Source organism: Lissotriton vulgaris, chromosome 3_1, assembly GCF_964263255.1.
Source record: "Lissotriton vulgaris chromosome 3_1, aLisVul1.2, whole genome shotgun sequence".
NCBI classification, from domain to species: domain Eukaryota; kingdom Metazoa; phylum Chordata; class Amphibia; order Caudata; family Salamandridae; genus Lissotriton; species Lissotriton vulgaris.
This window is the reverse complement of record NC_141689.1, coordinates 1595334449-1595354656: the sequence shown is the minus strand read 5'-3', so window position 1 is coordinate 1595354656 and position 20208 is coordinate 1595334449. Positions and strand designations below refer to the sequence as shown.

Here is a 20208-nt window from a genome sequence, read left to right as displayed (position 1 = left end):
GAACACCCAACCCCAAGAGCACACGCCATACCACCCCACGTGCAGGTGTTGAGCTGCCTACACCTTCTTGCCTCTGGGAGCTACCAGCATGTGATTGCTGCGGTAGGTGGGGTGTCCCAAAGATGCCTGTCACGGTTCTTCAGAAAATTCCTTGATGCAATGATGCAGAGGATGGAACACTACATTGAGTTCCCTGACACACCTGCTGAACTAGCAAAGACCAAAACCGATTTCTACCAACTTGCACAGTTCCCACACATCATAGGCTGTATCGATGGGACGCACATCCCACTATGCCCAACTGCAGCAACAGAACACATATATAGAAACCGGAAATCTACGCATTCAATCAATGTGCAGGTGATCTGCAACGCTGCCAACATAATAACGGACATTGTAGCAAAATTTCCAGGGAGTACACACGACTCCTACATCTTCCAGAATAGTGGGATATACAGACGCCTTGTGGCAGGTGATTTTGGGGATGGATACCTGCTAGGTAGTAAGTGTGAGACACCCTGATAGTCGATGCAGAAGGAGCAATCATGAGTATGTGCCTAATCAAAATTTCATTTTCCACCCAGGTGACAGTGCATATGCCCTGCGTTCATTTGTACTCACCCCCTACTTGAATCCATCCACCAGGAGCGAAAGGCGTTACAATGTGGCACACAGAACAACACGTTGCGTGGTGGAACGCACTTTTGGACTGTTGTTATGGCAGAGTTTTTGGCTTTACTTAGAAGTGATATAGATCATTAATCCTGCTCGCATCTAGTATAGGTATTCTTAGCCTGTGTTGGCCCTTTTAAGCCCTTTTTCCAGACCTAGAAGAGGATAGCTGCTTAATGTGCCTTTATTCTTGACTTTAACCTGTCTATTGCCTATTGGCTTTGACATATTAGACACATTGGTATGGTGTATGTAGGTATTCTGACAGAGCTAAGGAGCATTTCACCCCTTTCAGGCCTAAAGCTAGAGAGACTCCATCTTGATGGAAGCAGAGAGGCTTTTTAGGGCAAAAGTAATGTTTATAGTTAAGGCTGTTGTTCGCTTGGAGAGAACCGGTTCAGGCTGGCCCTTATCGAAAGAATGTATTTTTCCCCACTCCGAAGACACAACTTCAGGCTGGCCAGCTGGGAACGTGTCCTTGGTACGGGGAGGTACAAGAATTTGGTGGGCGGCAGGTTACTGGCCGTAGCTTTCCATGAAAGGACAAGCATCCATATTAGCGAGCTACAGGAGAGGAGGAGTGTTCATTCCAGCTTGTGTGCAAGTCAGTTCAGTTCTGGAAGTCAGTGCAGCGTGGTGTGCAGTTCAGCGTGGTGCTCAGACCAGCTTGGAGCACAGGACTGCAGGGAGCCCAGAACAACTTGGAGCTCCAAATAGCTTGCAGAGAGAGAGAGGATGTCTGCTGGGAGCTGCAGAATAGAGTGCAGTTCTTGAATGGAGAAAGAAGGCAGACGATTACTGAAGATGAGGAGAGAGGAAGCAGTGAAGGCTGTCAGCTGGAGCAACTGAACCAGAGGCGTGGTGATGTGGTGAAGGAGGGAGAGACAGAGAGAGCCCTAATCCCACCAGAGGCAGAGAGAGAAATCTTCCTTCTAATAGGTGAGGTAGTCTGACTTAGTTACACTTACACTTTCTAATCTTTTCCTTTTCAGTGGAGTGTTCCTGTTATGTTTAATCCTTCTCTTTCAAGTGGTGTGTTCTACCTATAGTCTTTGTCAGTTACATATCTGTATATGTGTTTCTTATTAGTGTAATAATAAACATCCCCATAACTACAGTGCTTGAGTTCTTTTATGATAAAGTTATCCTGGCTTCAAGCCAGTTGCTGTTGAGCCACTGATGGATCAAAAAAGGGGGGTAGGAGCGCTTAAATCAGAGAACAACTCTAGCACATAGTGTGTATATCTTTGTCCTCATATTGTAAGAATAATCTTTCCTGGTAAGTATTGCTGTTTGAACAGATGCTACCCCTGATCAGGTAAGTAATAGTGAGGGAGAGAGGAGACTTGCAACCAAGGGACTAAGTTAGTACACCATCCTATAATAAATGTCCCCAGTTTATAACTAACTGGTGTGTAATCCCTATTCTTGTTCACTAAGGGTAAACATAGCTCCTAGGTAATTGCTGCATGAATGGATGAGTAATCCCAATCAGATGAGTGGTGATCACATAAATAGGGAGTGAGTGAATCTTTGATGCCAAGAGCAGAGAGTACATTATATAATCCGGAATAACATCCAAAGTCATCATTGTAGTTTCATCCCGAGTAGACAGCTGAGATAATATCCCAATATATATATATATAGATGTATAGGTGTTCATAGGAATGTGATCGTCGTTTGACATGCGGCGTTAATGAGAGCACTGGAGTGTCAAACCAGTGTGTAAAGCCACCGGATTGTGGTAAAAGATTAAATGAGAGCGGTAAGAGGGAGATTACCGTGTATGTTTCGCAGGATCGCGAACGCTGGAAAAGGGAGAGCACTGGGGCTGCAGACCCACGTGTGTAGACGCACCAGATTGTGTGTCAGATCTGCCCTAGGGTAGAACGGTCTGGGTCGAGGCGACCGCGAGGCCAACTGATGTGAATAAGTGTAGTGTATGGATATCCCTAGTAATATTCTTAGTATCCCTATAGATTTAGTGGTGTTCTTAATAATATGAGCTTGTATATTGCGAGTTCCCTATCCTCAGGTAGGTACCAGGTGCCTGGATAGGTGGTCCTGAGGACGGAAGGTGAGTACGTTTTGGCTGGGTCATAGGGGCCCCTGGGGGCTGATCCCATCTAAACAGAAAATCCAGCCATTACATTTTGGCGTAGTCGTCATCTTACGAACTCTGTGTGCCTGGCCATGTGCTTAGATTGTTTCCCATGTGTTGTGTGGGAGTGCCCTGAGTGCCATGTACGCCAATTACATTTTGGCGTAGTCGGACAGTTTACGAAGCCTGTGTGTCTGGCCATGTGCTTAGAGAGGTTCCCATGTGTTGTTAGTGAGTGCCTTGAACGCCAATTACATTTTGGCGTAGTCGGACAGTTTACGAACTCTGTGTGCTTGGCCATGTGCTTAGAGAGTTGCCCATGTGTTCTGAGGGAATGCCCTGAACACTAGTTCCATCTGGCGTAATGTTGCAGTTTATGTAGCCTGTTAGACCTATTGGCTTGAACAGTTGCAGCGTGAGGAGATTGTATTTCATCATGGCATTTGGTTTATTCAGGGTGGAAGGAATGGTTTTCATCTTGGTGTTTAAACTGTCAGAGTTGAAGGATGGCATTACATGAGGAAGTCAGTTACATCTTTGTGATGGTCCAATTGTATAAATGTGTGTAAAAAGTGCTTTTATATTGCCCATTAAATTGCTTGCTGCATCTGCTTATGCTGTGCAATGTGAAATGTGTTCATTTTAATATGATCTGTGGAGTTCTGTGAATATAGCTCCTTGTAAATATGGCTTTAGGATAGCGCCATTTTATTGTGCCTTATGAGGTGCAGGTTCTCATGTTGATCTGTTGTGTTGCTTGTGAATGGTGCTTTGGATATATTCTTTGTGAAAAGCGTGTCGTTTTTTGAGTTTGTTTATTGTCTTGTAAATATGGCTTTAGAATAGCGCCATTTTAATGTGGTTTGTGAGGTGCATGTTCTTTTGTTAATCAGTTGTGTTCCTTGTGCATTGCGCCTTGGAGATGTTGTTTGTGAAAGGCTTGTCTTGTAAATATGGCTTGTGAATAGCGCCATGTGGTCATGGCTTGGACAGGGCATGTTCTCATTACGTTTGGCAGGAGAGAGCTGGATCTTTCTCGGGTGCTTGGGGATAACGTTTTTGAAAATATGTACGTGTCATTTGTAAACGTGAAGAAATGTGCTAATGATTTTCCCATGTAAAAATGGACGTTGGGAAATGTTTCCATTTGAGCTGCCAAAGGGTTAATATCTTGAGTTGAGATGGCAGCCTTTATTTTTTACATGCTGTCAACATGCATGGTTATCTGACCTGACTATAAAAGTCAGTGAATTATTTTAAGGATTTTTGATGGTTTGATTTTGACTTTTTTTTTTTTTTGGTTCCTTGGTCAGCCTACGTGCTTTGTCAGTTTCTTGACGGAAAGGTAACATCTTGTGTTTTGAGAAGAGTTCTGTTCATTTCACATTCCTTTTGAAATGCGTCTACGAATTTGTGTGGGTTCACTTTGGAACTGAAGTGTTTATAAATCAACCAGTGAATTACGGAGAAAGCTATGTTCTTTTAAACTGAGTGAAATGTTGATAAAATATAGCCCGTTAGAGTGCACGCTACGAGCTGTTTTCATTAATTATTTCTGTGAGGGGTTTCCATCTAGACAGGAATGTATGTGCTGGGTTGCAATAATAATAGGTTTAGAATAATAAATCTTGCCCGACAGTGCGTGGTAACATGTGCTTTTAATTAGTGTGAGGCAACCATGTGCTTTTAAATGAAAAAAGTTAAAACGTGACATTATTATTTTCCCAAATGTAAAATGAAAATGTATGCTTTTATAAATGTGTCATCAAAAAATGTGAACTTAAATATAATGTTGAAATGAATATGCATTTTATGCTGTTTTACAAATTATTTCTTTTTGACAAATGGGCCATGTTAATTCGTTTCTCAAATGCAGAATGTATATAATTTGGTGTGCAAAAGATAGTTGCCCCTTTTAAATAAGTGCTCAAATTTTCCATGTCTTGCCTTTAGTTAATTAGTTGGACAAACGTCTTTTTATAAAAAATTGGACCTTTTTTAATTGGCAATACACTGTAACAGAATTGTTTTTTTATTAATATTAGCCTCCGTTAGTTTGAGAATCAGGCCATGAGAACAGGCAAAAGGAATTTGTTTTTTGACCTTGGCAGACCAGCTGGTCTGCGCAGATGAATTTCCCTTCATTCTGCAAGTTTCGATCACGTCCCAGTGTGTTATGATTGGCTACAGTTCAATTTTCTTCCGCGCACGGCTTGTTTATTTAAGGGCGGGGTGGCCTGGGCTTCTCTGACCATGGAAATTGGGAGACTTGCAGTGCCCTGCTGATGCTGTCATCATTTGGCAGTATTTCAAATTTTTTTTTCACACTGTAGCATGACTCTTGCCCAGAAGGGTGGGACTGGCTTAGTTAGGATTAGGGTATGTTAGGCCCCACTCAATGTTACTAAAAGTTAAATTTTGAATGTTTTTAATTAATTAGGATATTTTCTTTTCAATAATTAAAGGCACCCGGGGTGCTTTTTAAATGGAAAATTTTATTTTACAAGAATAATGATACTTTTTCTCTGGTTTCTAGGATGGCTGCAGTTGGGGTGCGTGCGTGCATCTGCCCACTCCCTTTATTTGTTTTAGCTTTTTATTTTCATGTTATTATTTTAGTTTATTGTTTTGGATGATGGAACCAGACCAGACCAGACCAGACCAGACCGGGTGATGGATGGCCGCATTGGAGGAAGTACCGAGGATGCAGGGTGGTGGCCTACACTGAAGAATTTGGACATTAAATAATCCCTTGGACAATCAGGCCCCACTTTTAAAGCAAAAACACGTGTCACCTATTGTGACTAAGTTATTTAATTCCTTGGCCTGCAATACTACAAGCAGGCCCCACTTTTAAAGAACAAGAAAAAAAAAAATGTTTTCTTTGTAACAGTATTATAAATGAATTTGGACATTGAATGATCCCTTGGACAAGCAGGCCCCACTTTTAAAAAGAAATGAAACCCAAACATGTTTTATTTGTTACAGGATTATAAAAGGACTTGATCCATACTCCCTTGTACAAGCAGGCCCCACTTTTGAAAAGAAATGAAACTCAAACATATTTTATTTGTTACAGGATTATAAAAGGACTTGATCCATACTCCCTTGTACAAGCAGGCCCCACTTTTTAAAGCAAACAAAAATATGTCACCTATTATAGTTTTTCCCAAATGAAGGACTTTTTTGAATGATGGCGCACATATGTGCTCCACTGTGTGATTTAAGATTGATGTTACACTAGTTATCTTGTAGACTGGGGTTGTAGTTTTTTTACTGTTCTTGCATTTTCACCTTAATTGATCAAAGGGTGGTTACCTTACAATTTAGATGGTTCTGGGTGGTGTGTCTTTTAGTATGATTATGTGTTAATGTTTATCCAGACCTTGCAACAGTTTGTCGTGTTCATTTCTCAGATTTCACCTTAAATTGACTAATGTCAGCAGGTAGGCCTCATTTAGGCCTATTGTTATTTTCATCTCACATATTAGCACCTACACCAATAGTTTCATGAGTCATCATTAGCTTAAGTTGCCTATAGTACGTAAGGCTCATTTAGGCCCTTTCTTGTTTTCTCATTAGAAGTTGAAACACATTTAGTTTTTAAGTTCACAACTGTAGGTAGGCCTTATTTAGCCTTAAGTTGTCCGAAGTAGGCCCATTTAGGCCCCTTGCTGTTTTTATTCAACACATAAGTCCCTACATCATTAGATTTCACCAATTATCATTAGAAGTTGAGGAACATTTAGTTTGAGGATGCTTTGGTTAGTTTCTGTGGTTATCAGATCCAATCTCACATATGTTTCAGCATTCGAGTCAAGGGTGCTTTGATTTGTTTTTAGGTTTCTATTCCCTACAATTGAGTTTCAGGTGGAATTTTCTTGAGTTGTCATTGTTTTTAGGGAGTTTTTTAGGTTTTTGATTTGTTGATAGATTGTGTTGATGTTTGTTTATTTAGATGTTATTGTTTGTTTGATGTTCGCAAGATAAGGATCTAAGGGTGGATGGCAGGGATATTTAGCAGTGATATAGATCTTAATCTTGCTCACATCTAGGATAGGTATTTTTAGCCTATGTTGATAGATTGTGTTGATGTTTGTTTGTTTGGATGTTATTGTTTATATAGATGCTCGCATGATAAGGATCTAAGGGTGGAATGTTATGGCAGAGTTTTTGGCTTTACTTAGAAGTGATATAGATCATTAATCCTGCTCGCATCTAGTATAGGTATTCTTAGCCTGTGTTGGCCCTTTTAAGCCCTTTTTCCAGACCTAGAAGAGGATAGCTGCTTAATGTGCCTTTATTCTTGACTTTAACCTGTCTATTGCCTATTGGCTTTGACATATTAGACACATTGGTATGGTGTATGTAGGTATTCTGACAGAGCTAAGGAGCATTTCACCCCTTTCAGGCCTAAAGCTAGAGAGACTCCATCTTGATGGAAGCAGAGAGGCTTTTTAGGGCAAAAGTAATGTTTATAGTTAAGGCTGTTGTTCGCTTGGAGAGAACCGGTTCAGGCTGGCCCTTATCGAAAGAATGTATTTTTCCCCACTCCGAAGACACAACTTCAGGCTGGCCAGCTGGGAACGTGTCCTTGGTACGGGGAGGTACAAGAATTTGGTGGGCGGCAGGTTACTGGCCGTAGCTTTCCATGAAAGGACAAGCATCCATATTAGCGAGCTACAGGAGAGGAGGAGTGTTCATTCCAGCTTGTGTGCAAGTCAGTTCAGTTCTGGAAGTCAGTGCAGCGTGGTGTGCAGTTCAGCGTGGTGCTCAGACCAGCTTGGAGCACAGGACTGCAGGGAGCCCAGAACAACTTGGAGCTCCAAATAGCTTGCAGAGAGAGAGAGGATGTCTGCTGGGAGCTGCAGAATAGAGTGCAGTTCTTGAATGGAGAAAGAAGGCAGACGATTACTGAAGATGAGGAGAGAGGAAGCAGTGAAGGCTGTCAGCTGGAGCAACTGAACCAGAGGCGTGGTGATGTGGTGAAGGAGGGAGAGACAGAGAGAGCCCTAATCCCACCAGAGGCAGAGAGAGAAATCTTCCTTCTAATAGGTGAGGTAGTCTGACTTAGTTACACTTACACTTTCTAATCTTTTCCTTTTCAGTGGAGTGTTCCTGTTATGTTTAATCCTTCTCTTTCAAGTGGTGTGTTCTACCTATAGTCTTTGTCAGTTACATATCTGTATATGTGTTTCTTATTAGTGTAATAATAAACATCCCCATAACTACAGTGCTTGAGTTCTTTTATGATAAAGTTATCCTGGCTTCAAGCCAGTTGCTGTTGAGCCACTGATGGATCAAAAAAGGGGGGTAGGAGCGCTTAAATCAGAGAACAACTCTAGCACATAGTGTGTATATCTTTGTCCTCATATTGTAAGAATAATCTTTCCTGGTAAGTATTGCTGTTTGAACAGATGCTACCCCTGATCAGGTAAGTAATAGTGAGGGAGAGAGGAGACTTGCAACCAAGGGACTAAGTTAGTACACCATCCTATAATAAATGTCCCCAGTTTATAACTAACTGGTGTGTAATCCCTATTCTTGTTCACTAAGGGTAAACATAGCTCCTAGGTAATTGCTGCATGAATGGATGAGTAATCCCAATCAGATGAGTGGTGATCACATAAATAGGGAGTGAGTGAATCTTTGATGCCAAGAGCAGAGAGTACATTATATAATCCGGAATAACATCCAAAGTCATCATTGTAGTTTCATCCCGAGTAGACAGCTGAGATAATATCCCAATATATATATATATAGATGTATAGGTGTTCATAGGAATGTGATCGTCGTTTGACATGCGGCGTTAATGAGAGCACTGGAGTGTCAAACCAGTGTGTAAAGCCACCGGATTGTGGTAAAAGATTAAATGAGAGCGGTAAGAGGGAGATTACCGTGTATGTTTCGCAGGATCGCGAACGCTGGAAAAGGGAGAGCACTGGGGCTGCAGACCCACGTGTGTAGACGCACCAGATTGTGTGTCAGATCTGCCCTAGGGTAGAACGGTCTGGGTCGAGGCGACCGCGAGGCCAACTGATGTGAATAAGTGTAGTGTATGGATATCCCTAGTAATATTCTTAGTATCCCTATAGATTTAGTGGTGTTCTTAATAATATGAGCTTGTATATTGCGAGTTCCCTATCCTCAGGTAGGTACCAGGTGCCTGGATAGGTGGTCCTGAGGACGGAAGGTGAGTACGTTTTGGCTGGGTCATAGGGGCCCCTGGGGGCTGATCCCATCTAAACAGAAAATCCAGCCATTACAACTGTTTAAAAGCAGATTTAGGTGCCTCCATTAGAGTGGAGGTGCACGGCAGTACACGCCAACGATCTGTTGCAAAATTATAGCGACCTGCACCATGCTGCACAATCTTGCCACCAAGGAGGGCACAGATGTAGAACTCACATATCATGAGGACATAGATGATGGGACAGAACAAGCCGATCACAATGCAGCAGGAGCAGCGCCAGCAACAGATGGTAGACTGAGACGCACGGAAATCACAAACAGATATTTCTAATGGAGTGAGGAAACACAGACATGCTTAGTTCTTGAAGCACGCAGTTTAATATGCACTACTGCACTTCACATATTCAAGACCACATTAATCAAATAAAATCCACTTTTCACACTGGGTGGCCAAAGTTCACTTCACTGTGACCTGTCCTGTGTTCTGGATGCAATGTTAATGTTTGCGCTTACGCATGATGTTGTGGGAGCCACGGGGCAGGGGGTCAACTTACGCAGTGGTGGCAGGGTCATCAGCATGGAGCCTGCTGCTCCGACGAACATCCTGTACAGGCGTGCTGGATCCACTCCTGCTTGTGGACTCCTCTGTGTCCCCGACACACATGTTACCAGCAGTGGCTGTCTGCGGTGTCAGCAGTACCTCCATAGCAGAGGTCACCCTCCCCATCCGACTGGACAAGTCACTGTAGCAGTGCACAATGTCAGTCTGCATGTTCACTGACCGGCGGCATAGCAGTGTGGTTGCAGTTGCCAGACGGTTGATGGACTTATTCAACTGCTTAACTTCGTGCCTGTTCCTGCGCCTTTCTGTCTGGTCACTCTCCAGCCTGTCACAGAGGGAACCCATGCTCACACCACTGTCCCTCACCCCCTCTGCCATGGACTCCATTCCTTTGGCCATGGACTCCATTCCTAGGGCCATGGAGCATATCCCCCGGTCAATGTTTGACATCCTGCTCTTCAGGATACGCACCTGTCTGTGCACTGCCATGATCCCTTTGGCCTGCATGCGCTGGATCCTCACCATAGTGCTTTCCAAACCAGCAAAGACCCCCTGCATATCATGCCCCTCATCTCGCTCACGTGCCCTACGACCACGGGCACTTGCACGCCCAGATCCTAATGACCCCTGCTGCCCTGCGTTGCCAGCCAGTGCTGGAGTGCTAGGTGTGTGAACCTCCACCTCTTCCTCATCAGAGCTCTCCAGGATCCTGAGTGGTGGTACGTCCTGCATACTTGGCCTCAAATGCACAGAGGACCCTGAGCTTGGTGTTGTGGCACCTGCAGGTGCTGCCGGAGTCTGTGTCTCAAACAGCAGGGGTGACAGTGGCTGTGCTTTGGTGTCTTCCTCCTTTGCTGTGGGTGCCTGCGTTGTGGGAGTGTCCTCATGGACAGTGCTGGGTCCTGGTGTGTCAGTGGGCTTCTCCCTCGCAGCCGTTGTTGGTGCACTTGCCTCCCCTCCCTGCGCTGCACTGCGCGACGACTCTCCTGTGGGCAGACATGGACAATGATCACCTGTGTGTTTTCATTAGACACAATCCTATAACACAATTTCCTAAGCCTCAACTGCTTGTGTATGGGGAGTGTGGCATGGCATGCAGTATTCTGTGTTGGCTGCTTTGAGGAGTGTTCCTGTGACTATGACTACCATGATACATTGCTGGTGAGTACTGGCATGTGTTCTGGATTGTGATTGAGTCACCCACATTGGGGAAGGGGCCAGGGAATGGGTGGGGATTCATGTCCATGCATCTTACCTTTCTTTCTTGCAGCTCTGGCAGAGCTGTCAGCATCCCCAATCCTGTGTATGCTTTCAGGCTCCATGGTGGATTCCACAAGCTGCTCCAGTTCAGTGAGGCTTGGTGCACAGCTCTTCCCTTCGCCTGTGGCTGAGGATTCTTTCCTCTGGGTTGCAATATTCTTTTTGGTGGGGATCCTCAGATCATACCATCTTTTCTTAATGTCTTCTATTTCACGATGTGTGACCCCCTAGGGCATTTACTTTGCTCTGGATCGCCAGCCAGGTGTTCCTTTTGACAGACTCTGCTACTTGCAGGGACTGTCTCCCAAAAAGCTGGCTGTAATGCTGCACTACCTCCTCCACCACCACCTGGAGCTCAGTTGTGCTGAATTTCAGCTTCCTTTTTCTGTCAACACCTTCCTTCTGGCCTTCCTGGGACTCCATGGTGATGCTCTGCTGGGCTCAGTGCAGCCTGCTCCTCTGTCTCCCCTCCAGCTCTCCAAACAGTCCTGTGGCTCTGCACCTGCATGGGTGTAGCCAACTCCAGGTACTGGGCGTTGTACTTGCATCTGATTGGTTGATTTCACAGTTGCTTTGTTGTGGGGTGTGGTAGGTGTCCCTGATTGGTTGACTGGCTCACATGTCTTCCATTTGAATTTTCGAGATCGGATTTTACCTATTCGGTAAATACCGATTCGGTAATACCGATTTGGTAATCTCCGATTCGGTATCTCCCATTCATTCCTATGGGCCTGGAGGCCCATCGGGTTGAATGGGTGATACCGTTTCGGTGATTACCGATTCGGAGATTACCGAATCGGTATTTACAGAGTCAGAATTCCGACTGTTACCAAATCAGTATTGTTTACCAATTTTTTACCTACATACAATTTTCCGATTCATAAATACCGATTCGGTATGAATTGGTATTTATGAATCGCTAAAATGAAATTACCTACATCGGGCCCTTAGCGAAAGTAGATCATTGTCTAAATCTTTGTCAAAGAGTTCTTTGGTATCAGTGTCAAGTGTCAGCAAAGAAGATGGATCTGCGATGTCAATTTTTACCTCAGAGAAACCTGCACATGCTAGACTGGCTGCATGCAAGGAAGAAGACGAGTCAAAGGAAAGACATTCAAATACTGTTCTAAAATTTCACTTAGTGCATTGATAAAGATTATTCTTGAGAAGAAGTACTACAGACTGTCTCCAGTGCGCCATCTCACATGGTAGAATACTAAAGCGTATACAGGGGCTGCATCAACACCATTAAAAAGTCAAGGGTCATTTGTAACCATTAAACACAAAAAAAGTACAAGCACCCATTCACAGACTTCAAGGTACTGTGTTGAGTGCCTATTCACTCAGTTTCAGTACTACTGCTGAAATGGGACTGATATCTGTAAACTGCAACATGAATGCTCATCACAAAATAGTAAGTCAGTTCCTGTTTTTGTTTCATGGATTAGGAAAACTTAAGACCATGAAAGTGCAACTGCATATCAATGAGGACGTTCGTCCTGTTGTTCAAAGACATTGTCAAATTGCATTTCATTTTCAAGAAGCTGTTGAAAATGAACTTGAAACATTAATTAAACATGATGTTATTGACCGATCTACTGGTCTGACACCATGATTTTCATCAGTAGTGGTAGTGCCTTAAAAGGGCAGCGAAGGAGCTGGATGCATCTGTGTTGATATGTGTCAAGCTAACAAGGCAATTGAAAGAGAACAACATCTAGGTCCACACATTGCATGCATGATCACACAGCTAAATGGTGCCAAATTCTTCCCTTGCCTTAATCTGAACACAAAGAATATCATCAAATGGAATGTGTAGAAAACTGCAGGCACCATACCGGGGAGCGTACCATGGGGAAAAAGAATGACAGTTTTAAAAAAAGATAGCTGTTTTTAAAAAATGTTCTTTTTGTTGTTGTTTTTTTATTTAAGTACCAGCATGTAGGTACCAATGCAGAGTCTTAAATTCAATGTAGACTGTCTCCTCTGTAGATAATTTGCATGTTGTTACAGAAGTTATTGTGGTATATGGAATCTATAGTATAGTCTGTCAGGAAAGCAGAAACAACATGGAGGCAGGAGATGATAAAGAGATGTTAAATACACATTGGAGATAATCTTTTAGATTGTGTTTTTTTTTTCCCCGCTGTCATATGATGAATAGTTTGAACTCACTGTTTTTAGTGAAATTCAATATATTCTGAGAACAGCAAAAATAAACTATGTAACATGTTGCAGAAGTTATTCTATAGTTTGCTTTGTGCAATTTATATTGTATTCCCATTGTCTCACACTCACTTTCCTTTTTCCACCCTTTTCAGCTCTCTTTACTCACTCACACTGCCTTTCTCTCACTCTGTTTCATCCCCGTTCTTTTACTCCAAGTTTTTTCACAACCCCTCATTCCCATTTCAACTGTCTGCATCACCTCTGTCCCTTGCACCACTTTTCAGCTTTCAGTCTCTCTGCTTTATTTGCCTTTTCCGTCTTTTCCTCCTTTGCTCTTTTACTAATTTCTCTTTACTCACTCATCTCTTTTTTCGTACTCTGTCACATTCTTTTTGTATCTTACTTACCTTCACTTCATTTCTCTCATCTTCTCTTCGTCTTTGTCACTGAATTTATCTGCCTTAATCTTAGTAATTTGCTTTTCTTCTATTTCTTTTTCACTCTTTTTGTCCTTCTACATTACTTTATTTCCCTTTCTGTATCCTTCACTCTTGCTTTATTTCTTTATACACTTTTATGATTTTTAACCTCTTGACCTGTCTCTTTTATTTTAAAATAAATATTCTACTAATTATAACTTATTTTTTGTTCTCTCTTTCACAGATACAAAGTGTTGAAAAAAATATAATTAAGTTTATATTAATTATATGGTAAGTGTGACTAAAAAAATGTAGTTTGTCATGATCCTTTGCTTTAACCTCACTACTTTTCTCTCACCCTACGTTACCCCTGTTTCCTTACTCTGCTTCCCTCATGTATTCTTATCCTTCATGTTTATTTCCCTTTTCCTTACTTTCCTACCACATTCAACTTCTTTCAGTCTTCCTGCTCACCCACACTCCCTCACTTTCCTTTCATTTCTGGCTCACTCAGTCCCTTTCTGTCACTCCTTCGTTTTCTCTCTCTGTCCTTTCTCTCTGTCACTCCCCATGTCTTTCCTTTTCTCAGTTACTTTCTCTAACACCTTTTTTTTTGTCTTACTATCTATTACACAGTCTCTCTGTGTTCCTCCCTCTAGCTCTCTTTCTCTTTACACCAGTCTTCCTGTCCCCTTTCTTTATGCTCACTCCTTCATTATTTTTTTTTCCTTTTTTTTTTGGGGTGCGCTAACGGGACGCGCCCCGGTATGCGCACCGGGGCGCGCCGGAATACTGCGCTTACCGGTACGCTTACCGGTACGCGCACCGGGAGCGCTCCAAGACACCAAAAAAAAAAAAATATGGACAATATACATAAAAAAAATATACAATATAGGATTCATTTTAAAAAATATTACATTACATAGCTATAGAAATTTGCTATTAAAAAACCTTTGAAATTTACTGAAAAAACCATAGGTTTCACACCAGTTATAGTTAGGAATTAGCGTTTAAAAAAACTATGAAATTCACTGAAAAAACCAGAGGTTTCAGACCAGTTATAGTTAGGAATTAGCATTGAAAAAACCTATTAAATTCACTGAAAAAAACATAGGTTTCACACCAGTTATAGTTAGCTGGAAATTTTACTGACATAAAATCATTGAAATTCCCACGTTATAGTTAGTTGGACTCACTATAACTTGCGCGCCTGCAATGTACTGCTGATGACGTCACATATTACATCACTCATGACATGGTCAGTGACATCACTCATGACATCACTGATGACACCATCCTTGTGACAGAGTGACAGACCTCCTTTCAGTGTAAGGTAACCCTTGAAACACATATTCAAAAATAGAAACTAACATTTAAAAAAAATGGACATACCCATACCAGTTACAACAGCCAATTCAGTAATTCCACCATCTATATACACATCCACTCAATCACCAACAGTTCTATATAGTCACTCACACATATACTCACTCATCATATGTAGTGATACACATATACATCCTGTTACACACCGACAGTGATCCAAAAGTTACTCACACACATACTCACACATGCAAATAAACTATTGCACATCCATTTATTTGCATATACAACAATACACACACTAGCACATTACTTGTAAGGAAACTTACACATACTTACTCTCTTAAACAATCACTTATAGAAACACATACTTATTTAAGCAGGAACTCTTTCAATCTCTCACTCTCATATATACTCACTTATATGTGCTGGTGTTGGAGTGCGTTTTCACATCGAGGATGCCTTGTTTAAAAAAATGAGGAATGCGGTGGCATTCCAACCGCGAAAATGCACCGTTTCTGATGTCTGAGGGCCATCTGGAGACACAGGAAATGTTCGCAGTCTCCGGGTATGGAACACCAGCTGGCGCTGTAAAAAGACTACAATTCGTGTCAAGGGCCCACTGGAGGGTTGTGAATTGGACTCAAATTGTTTAATGGAACAGAGCCTACTACAGGTAAACACTTAGCAAGACATTTTCATTATTAAAGCAGCACAGACTTTCGTTACCAGCATGCAGCATGGTGCTGTGAATAAAGGTGGCCAATTGAAAATCACTTATAGGTCACGTGCTGAAAATGCTTGTTTAAATTAAATTCGGTTCCATTACATGTCTTAATGCCTGTGACCAAGGGGACAGGAACCCCTAAACGCGAAAGGCTACAGAACTAGACTTTGCACATGAATAAAAGCAGTTCTGCCTTGAAAACATTGCTGGTGTTGGGGTGCGTTTTCACATCGAGGATGCTTTGTTTAAAAAATATATATATAGATATTACCTACTGGCGGTCGCCAGTAGGTATATATAGTTAGGATTTTTTTCCTATGGGATTTCTGAAAATTCTATGTCGAATAACTTTAGAGTTTGTGGACGGAATTGGCTGAAAGTTTCAGGAAAATGGCACATTATGTTTCTGAGCAGCCCCTGAAAATTTGGGGGGGGTTTCGTCAAGGGGGGGTTGAAAAAAAAGGGGGGTCCCAAAACGCGTTTTTCCCATTCATTTGTCCATAGGGCGGTTTGAATCGCTTTTAGCTCGAACGGCTGAATGGATTTACACGAAACTTGGCAAAATTGTAGATATGGTTTTCCCGACATGCCTTTGCTATGTCTTAAAATATGTGCTCCAGTGGATTTTGAGAAATTAGCGTTTTAAAAAACAGATATATCTGTGACAGCTTCCCGGTTAGCGCCCCGGTTCGCGTACCTGACGCGTAACGGAACTTCGCGAGGAGAAGCGGATTGGCTCCCCGGTGACTGTGAACATTCTAAACAGTCCGGAGCGGCCGCCATCTTGTGTCTCGGTAGGATCGAGACACAAGATGTGGCAAAAACAAAGGGGGAATTGAGCATAAGGGGGCAGAGTACATCCTCCCTGACCCCCTAGGTTTGATGAGGGGGCTTTAAAAGGGCCCGCGGGGCAAAAAAAAATAATTTTTATTATCGTTTTTTTTGCGGGGGGGAGCGCACGGTACGCGCACCGGGAAGCGGTCCGGGGAGCGTAATATAGGGAAAATAGAATGAAAGAATGTTCAAATAATGTATGTATATTGATTGTTCTTTTTGTTGTATTTTTTTAATTTTTTTATTTAAGTACCAACATGTAGGTACCAATGCAGAGTCTAAAAATAAAAATACACCTTTCCTTTGTAGATATATTGCATGTTGTTTCAGAAGTTATTGTGGTATATGGAATTCATAGCATAGTATGTGAGGAAAGCAGAAAGAATATGGAGGCAGGAGATGAAAAAGAGATGTTAAATACACATTGGCGATAAAATAGTGGGAGAAAGGAAGTAACTATGAGCAAACTTACTATGTTACACAAAAAAGTTGCATAGTATATTTAAAGTTTGACTTTACATTATAATCAATTTGGTACTAGTTTAAAAAATACATATAAAAATGAATAATGTCTCAAACTATTTTTGAATTATTAAATATAAATTTATTTCTCAGATTCGTTTTCAAAATTTAAAAGAACTTCTAATATTTGATTGTCAGAAATGTCCTCATTTTCAATCAGGAAATCTACTGATTCTACACATTGAAGAAGTTCGTAGTCCCGTGATTCATCAAAGAATTCAGAGTCATTGGGTTCAATATCTGTATCTTTGTTGCTTTCCAGAACAATTTTGATGGTATTTTTTTGCTCTCCTTCCATTTTTGTGCTGTAATTTGAATTTAAAAAATATATATCAGTAGAGATAGGGCACTGTTGGGTTTAAGTTCAGACAGGTAGTTTGTTTTTTTTAACAGTGATTTTATCTTTGGGCAGTGCATGGTATCAGACTGGAAGTAGAAATATAAAAAAGTGTATGTGATAAAGCCTAAGTAAATTCATAATTATACAAGACAAGCCTAACTCCATCCGTAACTATAACAGAGAAGTCTATCTTATTCTATAACTATTACAGAGGGATAGTATATAACTATCAGAAAATCTTTTCCTAATTAACTTAAAGTGCACAACATACTTCAGTTTTTAAAATAACATCTTACCATTCAAAAAGAAGTTTAAGTTCTCAGTTGAAATGCACTTGAAATGTACTTCAGGAAGTAGTAGTCAAAATTGCTGTGTTTCTCTCTCTTTCTTTATATATATTCAGGTACATAACCAATCAAATGTCATGAAATAATAGAAGATAATGAAAGTAGCATTTTAATTGGTTGTCAATTCTAACACTTCATAAGTGTTTTTGTTAGGTAATTTACCTCAGGATATTTAGTCAGGCCTACAGCATAATTTTCTCAATGGAATTCCATCAAATTTGGGTAAATGGTAGGGACTGCTATGTAGTAGGGCCTATTCTATATTTGATGAAAGTGTCTCTAGTGGTTTTTCTGTAAATTACTTTCCCACCTTTTTTTTGCGAGCGCTCACCGGTGCGCGCCCCGGTACACGAACCGTCAGCGTTACCATAGTCCTCCATTTTGTGTATCGGTAGAATTGAGACACAAGATGGAGGACAAACAATGTTCGGAATGGGTAGAAGGGGGCACGGTAGACACTTTGTGACCCTCTAAGTTTTCTGAGGGGGGCTTAGGACGCTGATATATGCAAAAATAAAAAATAAAAATTTGAAAAATTTCGCGGGGGGAGCGCCCGGTACGCGCACCGGTAAGTGAACCGGGGAGCGTACTTTGGTAAAAAAAAAAAAGTTAGAAAAAGATAAACGTTTTGAATGATCAGAGGTAGGGAAGCAATGAAAAGAGCTATTGGGTTCTGTGGCTAATTAAGGTACTTACAAGTAGGTTCCAATGCACAGTTTTAAATTCAGGAGGAATATTCTATTCCCCTCATCGGAGAAGTGCACATCATCTCCCCTGTAGATGTCTTGCATGTTGTAACACAAGTTATTGTTGTATATTAAACCCATTGTAAATTCTCTCATGTAAGCAGAAACAGATTTATTCACATGTTTCCGTGCTTTCTCAAATTGTGGAAAAAATTGGGTGGACCACTTCCATTTCTGTCATTGGCATATATTGGAATATACCAAGGCAATTTGGGGAAAAAGTGTCATCAATTGATGAAAGGTGTCCTTTAAAAGCATTTCCAGACCAACCCCACTCATAGTCCCAAAATCAATTCCACCACAGTGCACTATTAAGAGGTTAGGGTTTGGCAGATGCATAAAAAAATTATATTACAAACACATAAAATATATTTTTCATTTAAAAGAATAATACATTCAACAGTTTTTGATATTTGCAATAAAAAAACATTGAAATGCACTGAAAAAACCATAGGTTATAGACCATATATAGTTAGGAATTAGCATTTACAAAACCTTGAAAATTCACTGAAAAAACCATAGGTTATAGACCATATATAGTTAGGGATTAGCATTTACAAAACCTTATTTTACTCACACAAAACCATTGAAATTCGCATATATAGTTAGTTGCACTAACTATATATCGCGCACCCGCAATCCACTGCTGATGATGTCACATATTACATCATTCATGACATGGTCAGTGACATCACTGATGACATCACTGATGACAACTCAAATGACATCACTGATGACATCACTGATGACATCATGTGATAATACGATGAACATCTTCAGATTCTAATATAACCTTAGATACAATCAGTGTAAACAGACACTCACAGACTGTCACTCATCCATGGAGTTACTCACACACCTAGTCAGTCATGCAAAAAATCAATCACACCTCCATTTCCTCAACTATACAGTTATACACACCTTACTTATTCAAACATATACTAACACATATTTACTCTCTTATACAATCCCTGATACAAGTTTACAATGATCCATACAGCCACTCACACATTCACTGGCTCTTATGCACAGATATTTATATATGTCAACTCTCACATGTACTGTGTTTTACATATGTTCTTACTTTGACATGTAGCACTGAGATATCCATTTACTCACCAATACACTCATGCACACAGTCAACCGCCCATACAGCTGATTCCACATGCACTTTTGAACCCATACATCTAGTAAATCAACTGTTCACACATCTATGCACAGAGTCACACACCTCCCAGCCACCCACACACACACGCTCAGTCTCCCATACAAATACTTGGGCAACCAATCAATAATCCATATAGTTACTCATATAGCTACTGATCAACACATGCAGCAGTTTACAGAACAACAGACATAATGATGCACAAATTAAGACAGTTTAGTCACTAACCCATGCACTCAGTGAGACACATTTAATCACTCACTCATACAGTCAGTCATGCACCTACTAAATCCTTCATCCAGACACTTATACATCCACTCATTCTTCAATATGTAAGACATATTTTAACTTTACAGAAACATACAGTCTCTGGATGATGTCATCAATGATGTCATTTGAGTTGTCATCAGTGATGTCATCAGTGATGTCACTGACCATGTCATGAATGATGTAATATGTGACATCATCAGCAGTGGATTGCGGGTGCACAATATATAGTTAGTGCAACTAACTATATATGCGAATTTCAATGGTTTTGTGTGAGTAAAATAAGGTTTTGTAAATGCTAATCCCTAACTATATATGGTCTATAACCTATGGTTTTTTCAGTGAATTATATATATATATATATATATATATATATATATATATATATATATATATATATATATATATATATATATATATATATATATATATATAAATATTTTAATTTTTATTCACTGAAAAAAACACAGGTTTCAGGGAGGTTATAGTTAGGAATTAGCATTTAAAAAACCTTAGATATTCACTGAATACAACAGCGGTTTCGGGGACGATATAGTTATGC

General features: G+C 40.8%; 1 long non-coding RNA gene across 1 annotated transcript; it reads right to left on the bottom strand.

Moving 5' to 3' along the window:
* Nucleotides 1–1379: 1379 nt before the first annotated feature.
* On the bottom strand, nucleotides 1380–9040 carry LOC147728232 (uncharacterized). The gene is made up of 2 exons (XR_015309367.1): nucleotides 5878–9040; nucleotides 1380–5785 (listed from the first exon to the last, which is right to left on the bottom strand). It is a non-coding gene; the product is annotated as an uncharacterized LOC147728232 (long non-coding RNA).
* Nucleotides 9041–20208: the final 11168 nt, after the last annotated feature.